General features: G+C 42.6%; 1 pseudogene; it reads right to left on the bottom strand.

Moving 5' to 3' along the window:
* Positions 1-17,842: 17,842 nt before the first annotated feature.
* Positions 17,843-18,953, bottom strand: LOC142428923 (developmentally-regulated GTP-binding protein 1 pseudogene; annotated as a pseudogene).
* Positions 18,954-19,527: the final 574 nt, after the last annotated feature.

Genomic DNA, 19,527 nt, shown 5'->3' with positions numbered 1-19,527 from the left:
ACAATGTTGTATAAATTGTTGAATGGGAAACTAATTTGCAATGTAAACTTTCAACTAAATTGCAAGTAAAAAAACAAAACTGTAAAAGCTACACACCAATTGCTATGCCTAAAAATATTAAAAGGGATGTCCTATAGAAGCATGTTTTATGCTTCCTCCTACCTATCTAGTGATGAGTAGACCGGTGGATCTTAATAACTAAAGCTACCGTATCAATAAAGAACAGGCAACTGGGAATGGTGGCCAGAAGATAAGCTGTTGTCAGAGTCATAGACTACATGACGTTATGTATAACACAGAGAAAAGCCCAAGTTAAACTTTCAAAACTCAGTTTTATAAGAATTAGACCTATAAACAGGTATTTAAGATGGATCACAGAGAAAGCTGTTTTATGTATTCTTCTGGAGAAATTAATTATCCTTCATATAATTAACATTAATTCTTGGCAGGTAAGCACAATGAATCCGTGAAATAATATGGTCATCAGCGCCTGTATTTTTTTTCCAATCTGGAAAACATACACCAGAGTTAATTCTTATGATCTCATCAAAAGAACATGAACAACATAAATTAAGAGTTTTCTAAATAATATATTGGTGGCCCCACCCCACACCATCCACTGCTTGTTTATTGATAAATTACAATTGAAAAAAAGAGCATGTATGTATCATCTTCAAACCCAATTGTCTGAGTATTCAGGAAGCAAGTTCCTGCTCAAAGTTTTATGGAAATGATTTTTTCCTACAAGACAGAAGAAAACTACACGGGGAAGCTTAGATATAGAGTCCAGTATATAGTCCTTCTTAAATAAATCCAATCTAATAAATAAATCCAAGCCCCTTCCCTTCACCCCTAGCTAACCTTTGGTCATCCTGGCCCATCACCAGTGGCCGCTGAAAACACTGACAGATTCACAATCCATCATCTGAAATGCTCAGAGCTAGGAAAGCTCTGGAATTCCATCCTTGGCCGGTTTCAGACAGGTATGCACCAGTGTTATGAACAGAACAGCGGTGCACAGGGGTGACACCCTGTAAGCAAACTATGACTTCTGCACTGAAATGTACAAATATTCACACTATGTAGGATAAATAAGAACTATAAATAGCTGCAAGTAAGGTCAGATCCGATTTTGCTGCCAAATGAGTTCAAGTCGGGTCAGATTTTGCGACAAAGAAGTTAGGAAATTTTGTGTGTGTGTTTTTCCTTTTCAGTTTTAGCATAACAGAGAAGGAATTATAAGCCTGTGGAATGTCAGGGGCTTCCTTCAACAGTCAAATTCAAAGTCCATCCTGCAATGCGGTTATATGCAAAATCAATGCATATCAAGTTTCCTTCTAACAAAATCAAAAATATATAAAGAAAAGTCACTAAATTTATGCCAGCCAGCCTATACCACTAAATTTAATTATTAATGGTATTATATTGAGTTTCTATTATTTTAAGACATTTTGAAATCAAGAGCGGAATCCCCAAATTCACTTAATCAATAAATCTCTCCCCACAAAAACAAAGACCCAAATACACAAGTACCCAGGGCAAAAACCATGTGGAAATTTGCCTAATAATGTGAAAAACTTAAATCACCAAGTTCAAGGAAGCAGCCATTATAAATTAATTACTGGGGCGTCAACATTTCTACTTCATGGGCATAATTGCACCAGAAATTTAAGTCTGTTGAAGTGCCTGCGAACTAGGTTCTAGTTGCACGGCTGGCTGCCTGTTGGGCTGATGACTGCAGGTCAGCAGGTCAGACCCAGCAGACACATGCGGGAGAAAGATGCAGCTTTCTGCTCCGGTAAAGATGTGACACCGATCCGAATTCTACCTTGCAAGTCTGGATAGAGCAGAGGTTGGACACTGGTGCAGATAGGAGCTGGAGGCCCAGGGAATCCAGGGCGGATGATACCTTCAGGACCAGGGGTGTGAGTGGCAATACTGGGAGGATTATAGGGAGAGTGGGTTGGAAAGGGAGAACCGATTACAAGAATCTACATGTGACTTCCTCCCTGTGGGACGGACAACAGAAAAAGGGGTGAAGGGAGACGCCGGACAGGGCAAGATATGAAAAAATAATAATTTATAAATTATCAAGGGCTCATGAGGGTGGGGGGAATGGGGAGGGAGGGGAAAAAGAGGACCTGATGCAAAGGGCTTAAGTGGAGAGCAAATACTTTGAAAATGATGAGGGCAAAGAATGTATGGATGTGCTTTATACAATTGATGTGTGTATATGTATGGATTGTGATAAGAGTTGTATGAGCCCCTAGTAAATGTTAAAAAAAAAAAAAAGCTGTGTCACCAAGGGCTCAAGCAGAAAGAAAATGTTGTGAAGCTGATGATGGCAGCCTATGTACAAATGTGCTTGGCACATGGATGTATGGATCGTGGTAAGAGCTGTACGTGCCCCCAATCAAATAATTTATATGAAAAAAAAGATGTATAAACTTGGAAAACCAAAGGGTTCCCCTCTGTCCTATTCGGAGCACTATGATTGAATCACAATCGGGTGATGGCAGTGAGTTTGGTTTGGTTAACGATACAATAACCTTGATGGTGCGCCTGGTTAAGCATCGGGCTGCTAACTAGGTCAGTGGTTTGAGCCCACTAGCTGCTCTATAGGAGAAAGATGAGACTGTTTACTTCATAAAGATTCACAGCCTGGGAAATTCCCTAGAACTATTCTATTTTTAGGCTCAGTATGTGCCAGACTGGAGTCAACAGCAGTGGGTTTACTTAACTATACAGCTAATAGCATTTGAGATGGTATATTTAATCACCAAGAACAACATGCAGGGTGGGGGGAAGCATTCCAAATGTTGTACTTCTATAAGACTAAGAAGAAAGCATTTGGCAAAAAAAAGAATATATATGCCACTTGATGCCGGGTGTAGCCTCAGCCCGTCAGACCTTCCCTGGCACCTAAGAGGTGACCCTGCTCAGTGTCCTATAACTCACCTCATCTAGCTCAGCAACCAACCAAAGACCCGGAGAGGGAGTCTTCTACAGAGCCATCATGGGGAAACTAGAGACAATGTCCAAACACACAAAAGGAAATCCAGGCCCACACATCTGCCCTTTACTCAGGTTTGGCTTACATACAATTGCCTTGGTCTAAGATAAAATCCACTCAAGGTATCCTGAAAGATCCCAAACCCCAGAGAAGCGGAGCCCAAACATGAACCTCCAGTACTATGAGGGCTACTGAGCAGATGATAAAACTTGAGGTTACCATCGCTCTCTTACTAAGAATGGGTAGTCTTAGATAATTGAAGCTTACTCAAAGAAACAAGTACAGCTCTCACCTAAAACACAGGCCCCAGACAGCCTCTGAAGAGGTGCAGGAAGGAAATTATGGGGTCCACCCTCAGAAGTAATATAGGTTTATAAGTCAGCCTTAATAAAGCATGCTATTTTTAATCCCTAAGACGAGAAAGGCAAATGAACTGAAACCGTAAAAAAAATTTTTTTAATCCTTTACTGAAACTCTATAGAAAAGGGAAAACTCATAACCCTAGGAGAGTCAACATATCGACTTGCCATTAAAAAATGAAACACACAAAATCAAAACCAGTGCCTGAATGACACGCTCGAAGGAACAAGTCCCTGACAATGAGACCCTAGGGACATATCTTCCTCCCAAACCCTAGGGCTGTTTCTCTCTCAAATGACACTGACCACAACCCTTACCTGTTCTGAGCATTTGGGCGAACCCCAAGACAAAAAGGAGGTGTTCTGCTCAAACTTTTACCTAGAGACGGTCCTTGGTATCTTCACGCTCATATATCCCCCACCCCTGCACTGGATGCAAAACAATGTTTAGCTTGCTAAACATACTAGGCTGCTTCAACTCTTTCTCCCTCGTCCTACCCTCTATCTGAAGAGCGAACCGTGCTGTGTGGGAAACCCGCTTGACTTTTAAGCTCAGTTGAAGCATCCCTTCTTCTCTCTGCCCTGTCCTGACCTCATCCTGCGAATGGAATGCACTACTCTCCCCTCGGTGCCCCGCCTGCAGGGAACCTTAACACAGTGCTTCTCAACCTTCCTCCTGCCGCCACCCTTTAGTACAGATCCTCATGTTGTGCTGACCCCCAACCAAATTATTTTCGTTGCTACTGCATCACTGTCATTTTGCTACCGTTATGAATCGGGTGACTCCTGTGAAAGGGTCATTCAACCTCCAAAGGGGTCATGACCCACAGGTTGAGAGCCACTGCCTTAACACATTCTACACGGAATCGTTTAAATTAGCTGGTTCTGAACCAGTAAATGCAGGCTCCTCACTACATAGCATCTTCTGAATGAACTGAATTCCATCCCAAACACAAACCTTATAGATACAGATAATAAGTTGGGGACGTGGGTAATATACTCTTCTCTGGCTGCTTAGAAATGAAATCACTCAATGTCACTGTTTACATTTGATCTTTTATGGCTGATAGAACGAAATGCTTCAGACAAGAGAATATTAGGTCAGACAACATGCCCTTATTGGTTATTTTCTTCTGAAGGATCAATCATTCCCAGGGGGCAAGTGTGACATTCCACTATGACAACGACTTGGGGTCTAGGTGGTCTCATTTGCCATCATCTTTTGAAAATATGGCCGCACCTATCATTTTTATTTTACTTTCATCATATCACTGCAAGCTGTGCCAAGTATCTCATCACCATCGTGCAAACAGTGGGACGGTTCCTAAGACAGAAGGACTAGATTTGAAATCAACTTCACTGACGCAGTATAAATTCTTTCAACCGTAAGCAGCCAACCAACTAGTCGCCATCAAATCAGACTCATGATTACTCATGTGTTTGAGAGAAGAACCATTCTCCAATGGCTGATTTCTTCAAATTACCAGACTTTTCTCTTGAGGTGCATCTGGTTGGATGTGGCACTCCAACCTTTGGAGTAGCAGCTGAGCATGTTAATCAGATGCACCACCCAGAGGTTCCTTTAACAACATAAAGATAAACAGCTATGGGATGTTAGGACACACACACAGACACGCACGCACACACACACTCCATATTCCAAAGAAAAAGAGAGAATAGGAAAAAAAAACATTCCCTAACATCAATTTATATCTTTATATTCATAAGGAAAAATTTTAAAATATTTACAATGTGTACATGTAGAAAGCATATAATGATTCTCTCAGGTCTATCTTGCTGATTCAATTCTAAGTTATGTCTCATGAGAGGCTTTATACCCAGATTCCCTAAGCATGCGTATACTCTAAAAACACCCAACACCAACATGTAATTTTAATGTCATTTGAGATATATATCTATTCTAAAAATTCAAACTAAGATTTACATTCAAATGATGTCATAGGTAACTAGAAAGTAGGTAAAAACACTGGGGAGCTTGTTGCAGCTAGGCTTGGCAGACTGGGCACACTGCCCAACTCAGAAGCTCTGATTCTCCACACCCACAGACACTGCAGTGTGGATCATCTGGAACACACAGCCACCTTCTAAAGGACTTGGTTCAAAGAAGAAATATACACTACTAGATACTTCTCTCTTAATTATACCCATCCAACAACCAGCTGCCATCATGCTGATTGAAGTGTCATGAGAACCCCACGGGTAGAAGAGTAAAAATGGGCGCTGTAGGCTTTCGGTGACTGGCTTTTGAGCAGATCAATATTAGATTCTCTATCCAGAGAAAATGAGGTGAAAATGCTTAATCATTTGAAAGGTAACTTATTTGATATGCATCTGCTCTGACAGTGAAAATTCTTGGCAAGCTCTAGTCATTTCGCTGGTAGAGAGAATTCAATGGGACATTTATTGAGTGTCGAGTGCATTTCTGACAGTATACCGAGTACCTCCTGAGAGAAATACCAAAAGAGCCAATGTGGTCGATGGAACAGGGCAGGTGTTTGTGCATGATAACTTGAAAAAGAAGTGCCCAGCGAGCCCGAGGGACCGAAGATGGAATGACTTCAAACTAGGGTGGGTTAAGAGATTTCAAGAAGACGGCACGGTTTGGGTTGGATAGGACACCACCAAGCAGCCTGGTTTAGAAATATTTTCTTATGGACAAAGGATCAGCATCAGAAGAAATGGTTGGATTCACGGACTGAAACAACTCGAGTACACAGGAAGTCATAGAGGGATGAAGTAGATGGTGAAAGAGAAAGCAGCCTGTGACTTGATGGGGTGGTGCCCCGCGAGGAGCCTGGAGCCACCGAATCAGGCATGTGGGCTTCACTGAGCAGGCAGGAGGGAGCTTGGATCATAGGTGATGATGAAGGGTTTCACAAAGCCTGTCCTGGCAGCAGAGAGGGGGCAGGGGGAGTGTACAAATAAAGGGAGAAGGGCTCAAGGTGACAGACTTCATACCTTCCTTTGAAAGGTTAACCTTAGACAAAGGGGTGGGGGTGGGGGGTACACAGCTGAGAAAATGTCAAGGTAGTTTGAAAGAAAAAAATATCATGTTTAAGGACCGCACACAAAAGCTTGATGATTTGCGACTGACAAGAGTCAGCGTTCACTTTAAGCAGCATTACACGGCGTGGCGCAGCTCATGCTCTCTGTGTGGGCTCTGCGTGACGCTCCATGTTCAGAGTCATGGTGGAGCCTGTCAGACACTTAAGGCGATCTCTCAGAAACATGAGCTAAGCTGACAGTTTTCCTGAAGACCAGTGTCACTCGGCCAGGCGTTAAACAAATCATTTGTGCTGTGCAGCTGTGACCTGCTCCTCTGGGAAATCAGAGCACACCTATGTAACATCACCGGCCCCTGCTGAGACAATGTAAGAGACGCCAAGGCTGACTCAAATCAGCCTGCACAGCTTCGCTGTCTATAGGATGTAGGACCACTGTCCTAGAATGGTGACATGAAGGAAAATGTGCCTTCAGGATGGTCTGCCGAGAGCAGTCTCTTTAAGACGGCATTCAAATGAATCTTTTCATAAATAACATATCTGATTGTGAAGATAATTTTCAATGCCTGCTCTAGTCCATGAGTAGTTGGAATCTTTACCTCCCCTGCTATAGGCAATCATTCTCTCTGTGTCCAATGGTTGGGCATACATCCCCTTGGCTCAAGGAAGCATTTTTTTAAAGGCACAATTATATTTAACAGTCCCAGTAATTAAAATATAATATCTGAAGATGTTGATTGTGCATGGAGAGGGAGACTGCATATTTTCAAATGGCTTAAAAATAGCATTGTGTTGAACTATCCTCCTATGTCATGGATTTGCTTTCCTTTGTTCCAGGGATACAACTGTGTACACTGGAGGCACGCCCTACAGCCAAACCTGCTTCATAAACCACAATGGTTCAACAGCAAGCGCTAGACCTGGGGTTTACCTTTCTTCTCCCAGTTCAAAATGTGTGGGGAAAGTTAGGTGCACCTTTTGCCACATTCACATTCAAGAAAACCAAAACGAATCTACAGGTTTACAGTCATCGTCTATGGATATTCTGAAGGTTCTCTAATTAACATGGAAAAGAAATTAATGCCGTAAATCGGAATGTACACAGTCGGCATGTGGCTGTGCATCTGCAGAATGAAATGCATAGCTGAGATTTGTCAGCCATAAGCTGATCAATAATTAAAATGGAGTTCACCTCCATGCTGACATTTTAAAGTGTGAGTACAGCTTTCCCTAAGTTTGCCTACAATATAAGCTAAGGCTAAACATCTATACCATAATAATATCCACTAGTAATTATACCCTGTTGATTAACAAGCCTTCTGAAAATGTTGAAAGAAAGGGGGTGGGGAGCCCAACACACCCACCCACATAATTAAGACATTTGTTTACTTAATAATCCTGAATATCACGATGAAAAAACATACTACTTCAGGAAAATCTAAAAGACTATATTTAACTGCTTAAATTATTTTTTTCCCCAGTGAGTCCGAGTTGTGATGTTTTCTCCCAACACAGAACACACCCATTCAAACACTGGAAAAACAAAGCATTTGGGTTCCAGCAGCTTCTGAAAATCTTAAGCTAATGCCTGAAAAATCCAGCCTCAAGAGCACGTCCCCTCCAGAGCCACAGAACAATGCGAAGAACATGTTGCTTTTTCGTGTCTTACCTTTTTCCCTTTCCTTTTCCTGTGAGCAGGCTTTGCTGTTTTCTCCTTCGGTTCTTCGCTCATCTTTCCTTTAAAGAAGGTGAGTTGCTACAAGGCAGGAGGTGATCACCGCCCGTATTCCAACATCCAAAACCACGACAAAGAGTCAAAGCATTGAGACCAAAGTCCATTTACGGGAGCTCCCCAGGCAGGCAGCCGCTGCTGAGACCCAGCCCCCGCTGCTGCCAGACAGACGCGGCTTGCTAATGTAGCCTTGTTCAGCTTCCCTCAAGACGGCACGGGTGTTCTCGGGATCCAACAGTCAATTGTTTTTCTAAAGACAATCAATATTTTAGCCTTTCATTTTTAACTAATCATTACCCTGAGATAGAATCTTGACAGGACTTTGTGGCTTGTGATTCCAGCCTGTAAATGGTGATACACACACACACAGAGAGAGAGAGAGAGAGAGAGAGAGAGAGAGAGAGAGAGAGAGAGAGAGAGAGAGAGAGAGAGAGAGAGAGAGAGAGAGAGAGAGAGAGAAAGAGAGAGAGAAATAAGCTGACAAGTCTCCGAAGCCTTCCCCCAGGATGATTTGCTGTTTCTTGCAGGCTGGGAAGCCGAGAGTAAATTGCTTTCAGTGCTGGGAGCCTCCCATACTAACACATGTGTGGAACGCATCAGGGCAGCCCGGAGCAGGAGTCAGTCAGAGCGTGTTAAAAGATCGGGTTGCTGCTTCGTTTAAAAACAAAACAAAAACCACTTACTGGTTCAAACAATAAAATAGACCCCCTCCTCCGAGCGAGACCACTCGCTTCACTTTCGCGGGGATCCCTTCTGTGTGTGACAAGCACAGAGATGGGCAAGTTGCCAATCTTCGCCTAAAGATTTCCAATGAAGAGTTACTCACAGAAAGCCTCTATGTCCCACCTGCTTCAATGGTTGCTTTCCTTCTAGGTCTCTATCAGCAAACCAAAAAAAAACCTTCTAGAATATTCGCAGAATAGCCAAGAGCTAATTGCTTTCTCTGTGGCAAAAACATTCCGTGCTTCTTGTCTGGGTATAAGGCGGAGCAGGTCTGAGATCGCATTACAGCCTCTACAGCTGCCCTGACCCTACAGGCTGTCCACACTCAGTGAGGCCAGCCACCCACTCTCGGGGCCAGATTCAGGCTGCTTGCTGAGTACCTGCCTGGGGTGGGCGTGGGGGTGGGATCACAATGCTTCCCATCCACTTAGATGTCGCTGAATTACCATCAGAAACTATCACTGAAGGGTCTTTGGAAAAGTGCCAGAAACATTCCCGCTCAGAAAGAGGTGAGGCTCTGGGAGCCCCCAGGAAGATTGAAAAGAGTGTCTGAGCAGATAGCTGATGCCCTTGGAAGCTTGGCGGGTGGGGGTGGGGGGGAACAAGTGGGAAAGGGAGAAGAAGATAGTGCACCGAATCTATCTCCAGGAGTCCAGAGCAGAAAGAAAGCATATTACTTCCCTACTTTAACATTTTGATCTGGGAGAAACTGGATTAAAATTAATGCTAACATTTTTATTGAAGAGAAATTGAATTAATGTGAATATGAAGTGTGACCTTGCAGGGAAAAACAAAGTCACACGGACTGATGTCCGGTGGTATGCTCGGAGGAATAAACAGGGGTCCAAGGAAATAATGCTACAATGTTGAACTACAGAACGGATGGGTTTGTATGCAAAGAGCTCCCCCTCCTCCAACGTGTATGCATCATACAAAGGGCATTTTGCCAACATGGGACCAGCGATATTTTCCCAGCAACATGAACTGCCGGTCTCACCAAGAAGTTTAGCACAAGGGACCTTAGGAGTGACCTCCCTTCAGGGACCAGGAGTCTGAGACAGGGATGCAAACAACTCCTCCTGGAAGCCAGTGGATTTTCCCCACTGTTATTTGCTACAGGAGAAACTTCACTGTGAGGACCATCCACTGTTTATGTCTGTTGGGGCCAGAATGCTGAATGGCACCAGGCACCTAACCCTCCTGCTTCAGACATTCCTACTGGCCACACCCCCCATTTTCTGCTGCTTGTCCAATGGTTTCCCATAAAGTGGGGAATCACACCGCAGCACAATAAACCTTTCGACTTCTGTGGTGAGTCAACCTTTGCTCATCTTCAGCATATAAAGACATTGCTACCTTTAACTCCTCCCCCACGGACTTCATTAGTCCTGTTTCTTTGTGCAGAATGCAGATGAGGTAGGTGCTTTACACGATACTTTATAAACCAAAGAGTCTAAGTAGGAGGATGAATGTCAGGTTATCTCAGTGAAAGCCTGCCTTCCTCCCAGCCAGACAAAAGTAGACACAGTATTTGCATTTAGGGTCGATTCTCGACAGCTTGATAACTGGTGTCTAAAAAGCAAATTTCTCAGTGACAGTGTTTCAGTCACCTACCCAGGAAATCTTTATCAACAGCTCCTTCTTAGGCACCAGGAAGGTCTGCACCCCCTTTTTAAAAGCCAGAGGTGTGCAGAAGTGGAGATTAAATATAGTGTGCAAATGTGCAAACGAACACATCAATTGGAATGAAAAGACATACGAAATAAAACTGGCCTAGCGCACAGCACAGGAATGTGTCTGGGGAAAATGCCATTATGATACGTTTTTTTAACAGGGAAATGTGTCCATATTGAGGCAGATTTTAGACAACTGATGAAAGAAACTTGGACTGACAGGAAGTGAATGTATTTACGACAAAGAATAATTATTTGTCCATTTTTTGACAAATTAAATTCGTGCCTGTATTCATGTGTACACCCAATGCTCCTCCTACAAGCTAAAGTGCTCTCTGCTGGTTGGATAGAAAAAAAGCAGGACTTTTCAAGAAAGAACTATGTGGCAAAATTCTTCAAAAAGACCATTTCAAGAAGGAATTATTCTTACTGATGTAGGGCTCATAAATCCAATAGAGTAATATTTCAAGGTGTCACACTGTACAACCAGATCTGATAGAAAATGTAGTTTGAAAAATGAATTTTAAAAGATGACAATTTGTATATTTAAGTAGCAAGATGTAATTGCTAACGTTTTATACTCACTTTCTGTAAGTCAACAAGTTCTAGGCTTTCTAAAAGAAATAAATGTTTCTTTCGCTAAAATCCTACAAGGTAAAAGGCAGCTTCCATGTTAGAATGGAAAACTTAAAATGCCACAAAGTAAATGTCCATGTGATTTCTAGCCACATAAAACCTGTTTTCACTTTCTGAACCGGGACAATTGAGTTTCATTGAGTGGTTAAATAATAGAACAAAACTAGTACTTATTGTTGTTTAATGGCGCTTCTGCAAGAACTGCGCTCTAGAAATTACGTGTTCCCCAAAATATTGATTGTTTTTACTGTGCTTGAAGCAATGCCTTCATTTTAAACTAAAATTGCTCTGGGTAAAGATAGTTCTTTGATCTAAAAACAGACAATGAATGATACTTGTTCTAAAAAAGGTCAAATATTAATTACTTTCCAATAGGTAATCTCTCCGTTTCCCAATTATCAAACTCCAGTTTTCCTTGATGAAGTTCCATTTTTCCTTGAAGAATCTTAAAAGCAGACATTACTTAAATACTGACATTACTAATCCAGGAGGAAAACTCATTTCTGTCAGGTGAACTGGATTATGTTTCCAAAGATGACTCCGCAGAATTGACCATACCTCAGTTTACTTCAGATAGACACTATCTGACATGAGCTGATACAGATCTACTAAGACAGTTCTATTTTTAAATCAAATAACTCGCATAAGAGGACAACGACCGGGGCCAAGTTAACGTCTCACAGAACAAGTCTATTTTTAAAAGGAAAGTGGCTTACCATAGGAGAAATGACAGGGCTAAGAATCTTAGGAAGCCAATTTATTTAAGCTAATCTCTGGATAAAAGCCACTTGAAAACATGACTAATAAGTAAACTTTTTAAAACTAAAATGAAAGTATATTATATTAAGCACACCTCCCTCCCCAAATCGCCTTTAAGTTGAGCAGAAATACCCAGCTGCCTAAACTAACTTTATTTTTCAAGTTGGGGCCATCGCGTACTTACTGTAAAAGTATACTATGGATTGGCAAGGCAGGCTAACCCACTGCCAATTATGACTCATAGCAACCCCATAGGACAGAGGAGAATGTGGCCGGAGGGTTTCCAAAGACTAAGCCTTTATGGGAGAAGAGATCTTCTTCTTGCCCCCCAGGCATGCCCGCTGAGTGGGCATCACCATCCTGTGGCTAGCAGCAACGGTCAGCCCCGTTAACATCACCAGGGAGCTTGCTGGCAAGCTAAACATACCCGGGGCCCCCAGGTCAGTTATGACTCATGGCGACCCCACAGGGACAGGGTAGTACCGCCCCCAGGGGTGCTGAAAATCTGCGGGGGGGATGGAGAAAGCTCCATGTTGCTCCCCTGGCAAGCTAACGTAGATGCTACATCTTACTAACAGCTTATGCCACGCATTAATCGACCATACTTAACATACTTTGAAACTTAAAATCATAGGCAAATGCACTGCTTTGTTTGGGAAACTACAGAATCTTTATTGCAGAATGAAACATGGAAATGTACTCCTCCCTTCGTATTCAGTTCATAGGAGCGCTGGGAGCAGTAACATTTCCTCAGACTCCGCCCCAAGAGGGTGTTTTCCACCACAGCAGTATCTCCCAGAGAGTCTAAAGTAAACCCCAGTGAGATCCAAAATGACAGTACAGACGAAAGTTCTGAATTGGCTTTAGGTCATGCGTGCGTGCACATGCAGACGCGCGCATGCGCGCACACGTGCACTCCACGCACCAGAATTCATCTCCTCTAGCTCATGGAACCCTAACGGTGGGCTCCGAAAACGTGTGACAGGGAAAAGTGGAAGCATCTCAGAAGCCACACTGGCCACTGCTCCCACATAATTGGCATTGCCTTCAGGGGCAGGCAGTCCTGAAGCGAGCCCCAACACGACTATAGTACTATATCTTTCTGCTTTCCCAGTGCCTCTACTGACATAACCACAGTCCCCAAATTTCTGGGCCATCCTAGTGAATTTTTGCAAATATGAAAACATTATGGTGAACTTTTATGTATTAAAAGCATTATGCTTTATGAAAAAGTCCAAATATCCACTTACTGGATTAAAATATGGTATATGTGTGCAATGGAATATTACTCTGCTTTTGGGAAACCTGGAGTCCCAATATATGCCGCTCTGTGGATGAACCTAAAAATATCAATCCTGCTGTGTGAAATCAATCAGTCTCACAAAGGTAAGTGCTATATGATTTCATTAATATGAAATAGAAGAGGTACATCTATGGAGATCTGAGTTTACTGATGGCTCCCGGCAGCAGGGAGAAGAGGCAGAGGAGACTCTCGTGAGCTGACATTGAGTCTCTGGTTATGTGCAGGGGAATCTGACAACGGATGTTGGTGACGGCTGCCTAACATGACTGCTGTAATTGTAATTGGTTTCACTTAATTGTACACGTGAACTGGCAAGTGTTTTGCTACCTAGCCAAAAAACAAAACATTATGCTTTCTACAATGACTCAGTAATTCCAATGCAAATGCAAAATATCTGAAGAAACAGTCTTCGGATTGGAAATTTGATACCCGGCATCATTTGCATATCTATTCAGAGCAACTGCACATTCAAGCAGATGTGGAACATGAGGAGACGCAGAATAAGACAGGGATTGAGTCCTAAATTACAGTCAAGAACCATACTATGTGCACTGGTTATCACTGGATCATCGCTACTACTCACTAGTAACTTTAAGTTGAATGATTAACTAGCTGTTCCCTGAGCAACAAGGTCGGTGAGGTTGGCGATTCAATGGAACCTTCATGCTTGTCAATAGCAGGATTTTCCTGTTTTATTCTGGTTATTCTTTCTTGAGACGTTACTCAGCCATGTGCTTATTAACATATAAGGACATAATCAAAGTGGATTAGGAAAACAGGGAGAGACAGAATGTTCTAAGATATTGGTAAGTGGGTGGCTGGCTTGCTGTTTTATTTTCTTCCCTGAACCGCTGTGTTTTCAGTTGTGAGTTTCTGGGTCAGGTGGTTTTCTTTCATTAGGCCAACAATTCTTTTTAGAGAATTGGTGATGGACCAGTGAGTCATTTCTTTGATCTTCCCTAAATCCTTTAACAACAATAAAGATCCTGAATGATTTTATATGAGCCAGTGTGACAGATTCTAGAGACGTTACCTTGCTTTTTTTAAAAGGTCATCAGAAATTATGCTAGTATTAAAACCACTGAGAATTATGGATACTTATATTTTGGTCCACACACAAATGGGTTCAGTTGTTCTGCTGGGTTTCCCTTTCTGGCTGTGCACACAATCTACAAAAGATAAATAGATATAGCTCTACTAGGATCCTTTTACCAAATATCCACCTATAAAAAAGAAACTAAACAAGCTCACTGCTTTCTAATCAATTTGGTTTCACATTGACCCTGTGGGTCAGGGTAGAACTGCCCCGGTGGGTTTCTGAGACTGTAAGTGTTTAAAGGAGTAGAAAGTTTCAGGCTTCTCCCTCAGAGCAGCTGGTGGATTCAAACTGCTGACCTTGTAGCTAGTAGTCTAATATGTAAACCACTATGCCACCATGGTTCCTACTCCACCAAAAATATCAGCTTCTTTTTTTTGTTGTTGTTTAACTTTTAACTTGTAGGTGGACTGGGTGAAGGTTTCCAAAGCAGAACAGATTCAGGGTGAACAATTCATACATGCCCGCAATGTAACAACACCGATCCCACTTCCTCCTGCGTTTCCTATTTCCATTCCTCCTTTCTTAACCCTTCTAAATGCTGTGCTTTGGTCAACGCAGCCCTTGTGACATCAAGTGGTTGATTATTCTACAGGATGCATTCCTCACCACCGTTACTGTTACCCGTCCAGACCTCTCCCCTGTCTGAAAGCTGAGCCACAAGGGTGAGTTCAGTTCCAGGTGTGAAGGGTGACTATGAGACATGTTCTCTGGGGTCCCACCAGTCTCTAGCTGACTTATTTAATGAGAAATAAGCTTGGCTTTTCTTTGAGTGAGAAGAGAGCAGCAGCTTGCCTCTCCATAGTTCACCCAGAGTAGTCATACTGACGCCTGTATCTTTGCATCTGCCAAAAGAGAAGGGATTGTAAAAATAATAACACCTGTACATATATATGAGTATTGTTACTTTCCCATTTAAGGTCTACCTCACAGCATCTCAATGTTTTTTACTCATGTTAATGCAACTTTGTCTAAAATCATTGTGACACAGGATGCCTAAATCTCTCTTATCTGAATGATTGGCACCAGGCCCTGAAACAATTGGACATGAAGCAGGAAAGTAATGGGCTTGAAGACTTTTTTTAGTGACAAAAACCAGAAATTAGGGAGAAAATGCAATGAAAGAGGAATTGATGATGAAAGTGGCATGTACGTGGTGTGACGATCAGGACAAGCAGCCTCAAAGGGCCCTGCCTTACCTGCCGCAGGGCCAAAATTGATATTGGAATTAAAGCCAGGCCCAGATGCCAGTCAATGAAAGTTTAATCTTACTGTGATGAACTCTGAGATCACTGGAAATAATCATTATAAAGTTAGATAACCTCATAATTTTAAATAAATCATACTGAGAGCCACCTAGAACACTCAGTCATCATGGTCTTTGACCCAAAGTCCTCCAGCCACACAAATTCACCTACAAGTGAGAGGTTTCAGGGCCGGGCCAATATTCTTATAATCCTCCATGAATTACTTTTCTCACAGCTGCCTTGGACACAAAAACCTGCCCTCTAATGTTAAAGGATTTATAAATTTAAGATAGGGTAAGATGACTCAGAAAACCACAGAATAAGCAATAAAAATTGAACCCCTCTGGAGTTTACATTGTCAATTTAAATATTCCCCAACAGTGTGTGAGGATACGTGTTTACTTACACTTTCATTACAAGGGTTAGCATCAGTTTTCTGTAATATATGCCAAAGTGACATGGAAAGATATTAGACTGAGCTTTAATTTGCATTCCTTTGACTGGTAGAAAGGTAAGATCTTTTTACATCTCCTTATCATTTTCATCTTTTTTATGTTCATGACTGCACTCGGTCCATCAAGACAATCAGCGAAGATGACTTTACTTTTAACTCTAAGAACAGGACAAAAAAACATACCGTGTCTACTCTGAATTAAAAATGAGAAATGCACTGATAATTAACTCAGAAATTTTGAAGAACCATTCAAACAATAACCAGCTAATACACACCCTTTTTTTTGCATGCCATCCTATTAAATCTAACAAAGCTATCATACACACACTTAAATTGTGCTTCTTTTGTCTTCAACTGAGTTCACTGGCATCTAACCAATTCAGACTCAGCAAGTTTCTGAGACTGTAACTCTTTACTGGAGTAGAAAACCTCACTTTTCTCCCATGGAGCGCCTGGTAGTTTCAAACTGCCGATCTTGTGGTGACCAGTCCAGCATTTAACCACTAGGGTACCGGAGCTCTTTCTGAAGTCCTAATCCCCTCTCTCTATATTAAAAATTAAATGTCCATATAAACTAGTCAGCTTGATAAATATTTTAAGGTATAATTATAATAAACTAATTCTAATTTGGTTTTTCTCTGGAAATATTCACTCTACATCCTAAAAAGTTGTAGAGAAAGCTCTCCAAATAATGGATCTCAAAACACTGGCACTCTAAGAAGCAATGTGGTGAAGAAAGCAGATGGTACTCAGCTATTAAAAGATCTAGTGTCTGGGGTCTTAAAGCTTGAAGTGAAACAAGCTTCCATCCAGCAGAGAAAAAGACTCACATGGAAGAAGCACACCAGCCTGTGCGATCATGTGTCATAAGGACCAGGTAGCAGGCATCAGCAGACTCATAACACACAAACAAACAAACAAACCATGAAAAGACATATTATTGAGAATGAGGAGGGCTGGAGCAGAGATCCAAAACCTATCTGTAGACAATGGAAAATCCCTCCACACCGGGGTCACAGGCAAGGGCGATTTGACCAGGGTGCAGTAAAGCTTCAATAAAACACACAATATTCCTCTGGTTCCTTGAGGCTTCCTCACCCCCCACTACCATGACCTCAGTGCCGCTTCTCAATTCAGACTAGATCTGAGCATGCACACCGGTAGGGTAGGGGAAAGGGAGCGTGAGGGGAACTGATTCCTAATGATCAACACATAACCACACCCACCCCTCCAGCGGGAAGAACAGCAGAAACAATGGGGGAAGGGAGACAGCGGTTGATGTGAGAGATGAAAATAATAATAATGTGTAATGTATAAAGGAGTCACAAGGGGTGAGGGGAAGGAAGGGGAAAAAGAGGACATGATAGCAAGGGCTCAATAAAAAGTAAATGTTTAGAAAGGAATGATGGCAACATATGTACAAATATGCCTGATACAACTGATGTATGGATTATAATAAGAGTTGTAAGAGCCCTGAATAAAATGATCTTTTAATAAAAATTTAACCATATATATGTATAGAGAGATCCTGTAGATAGATAGATGATAGAAGATACAGATATAAATATCTATATATAGATACATACAGGCACTCTATTACTAAACTAAGAGCTGTGAAATAATGTTCAACTTTTTCTTTCTTTTTTTTTTTGGCAGGCAGACCCGGTCCTTTATGCAGGTCAACAGACAAGGTGACCCCAAGACGAGCGGTTCCAGTGTGGGAACTTCTATTTCCCCCACCCCAAATCCTGATCCAACAGCTGCCAACGCCAAGGGGTTGGTGCAGGGTGCGTGGTCACAGGCAACGATGCTGCTGTGCTGGCCCGCAGTGGGGAACGGGAGGGTGTCACTTCTTCACAATCTGAATGACATCTTCATCCTCCAACGTGTGATCCTTCCCCACTTTCTGAGGATTATGTTTCACAGAGAGATCCCACATCAGAGCGTATTTAAATTCCTTGATGAGGTTTTTGTGAATCTTCATGCAGAAATCCTCCACGGTTGTCCTGCAGTCGGGCAGCACGACCAGGGACGTGTAATCCGGTAACTGGCCTTTGGGTTTGGTGTAAATCTGCACTAGTTTCAGGTAGTCCCAGATCTTTTCCAAAAGGTCATCAAAATTCCAGCGGTGGTGAGCAGAGATGGGTACACAGCGAGGCACCTTGTAGATGATATCCAGTTCCTCAATGGAGACCTGATCGATCTTATTTAACACATAGATGCAGGGGATATAGACTCTGTTTCCTTCCACCATCGGCCGTGGCATCGCTCCGCAGTATCACGTCGGCATTGTGGATTTTGTATTCAGCCAGAATGCTCTTCACAGTTTCTGCATCCAGCTCACTCTGAGGGCAAGTGGCTGTAAGATTAATGCCTCCCTGTCCTTCTTCTTAAAGCCAATGTTCGGGGACTTGCTGTTCAAATGAATCCCAAAGCCTTCCAGCTCGTTCTCAATGATCTTCTTATGCCCCAAGGGCTTCAGGACATCCAGAACAATCAGGATCAAGTTACAGGTTCGGGCCACTGCAATGACTTGGCGACCTCTGCCTTTGCCATCCTTGGCACCTTCAATGAGTCCAGGGAGATCCAGAAGCTGTATCTTGGCACCTTTATATCTGATGACACCAGGCACAGTGGTCAGAGTAGTGAACTCATAGGCTGCCACCTCAGAATACACCCCGGCCAGATTACTGAGCAGCGTTGACTTCCCCACAGATGGAAAACCGACAAATCCAATTCACGTGTCACCTGTCTTAGCCACATCAAAATCTTCTCCTGGTCCCCCGCCGCCACCACCTTTTGGAGTGATGAGTTCTCTGCAAAGCTTAGCCAAGCGTGCCTTGAGCAGCCCTCGGCGGTGTGCTGTGGCCTTGTTCCCCTGGGTTCGAGCCATCTCAGCTTCGATCTCCCCCATCTTGGCTAGGGTGCTGCTCATTGTGGCGAGCGCCTAGGTGCGAATATAATGTTCAACTTTTTAACCCAGTTTAACTGAGATGTGAAGAGCTATGCTCAACCAAAACTGGAGGGGAAAAGAAAAGGCAGACAAACTCACTGACATCGAGTAATTTTGACTCATAGAGTACGGTAGAACTGCTGCCTTCGCGATTCCAAAGTCGTCATTTTAGTTCCTGGGACTAGGTAGTGGGTTTGAACTGGTTAGCAACCCAGCCAGTGTCCCACTGTGTCACCAGGGCTCAACATCCTTGAATAAGTAAGCATTCAGTGTCTACTCTAAATTAAAAATGAGAACTGATTAAGTGGTTGGGGCATTTCAATTCAGCATCTTTGAAGAGCCATCCAACTAGGCCCCCATCACAGGGAACCTGACCTCCTTCATTTGAAAAGACCTTTCTCAGACATGAAAGATAAGGAAAATCACCAAAAATCTGACTTCAAGTTTATCTTCTCTAGCTACGTTGGAGAAGATATTCAAGGAAAAGGTCTAATCTATGGCCAGCAAACTTTTAACACCTTTGAAAAACGCTACCACCCAATTCGGTGGCCCCAAA

This window comes from Tenrec ecaudatus, chromosome 16 (assembly GCF_050624435.1).
Source record: "Tenrec ecaudatus isolate mTenEca1 chromosome 16, mTenEca1.hap1, whole genome shotgun sequence".
Lineage (NCBI taxonomy): Eukaryota > Metazoa > Chordata > Mammalia > Afrosoricida > Tenrecidae > Tenrec > Tenrec ecaudatus.
Note: the sequence above shows the minus strand (reverse complement) of the source record. Positions and strands in the feature narration are given on the sequence as shown.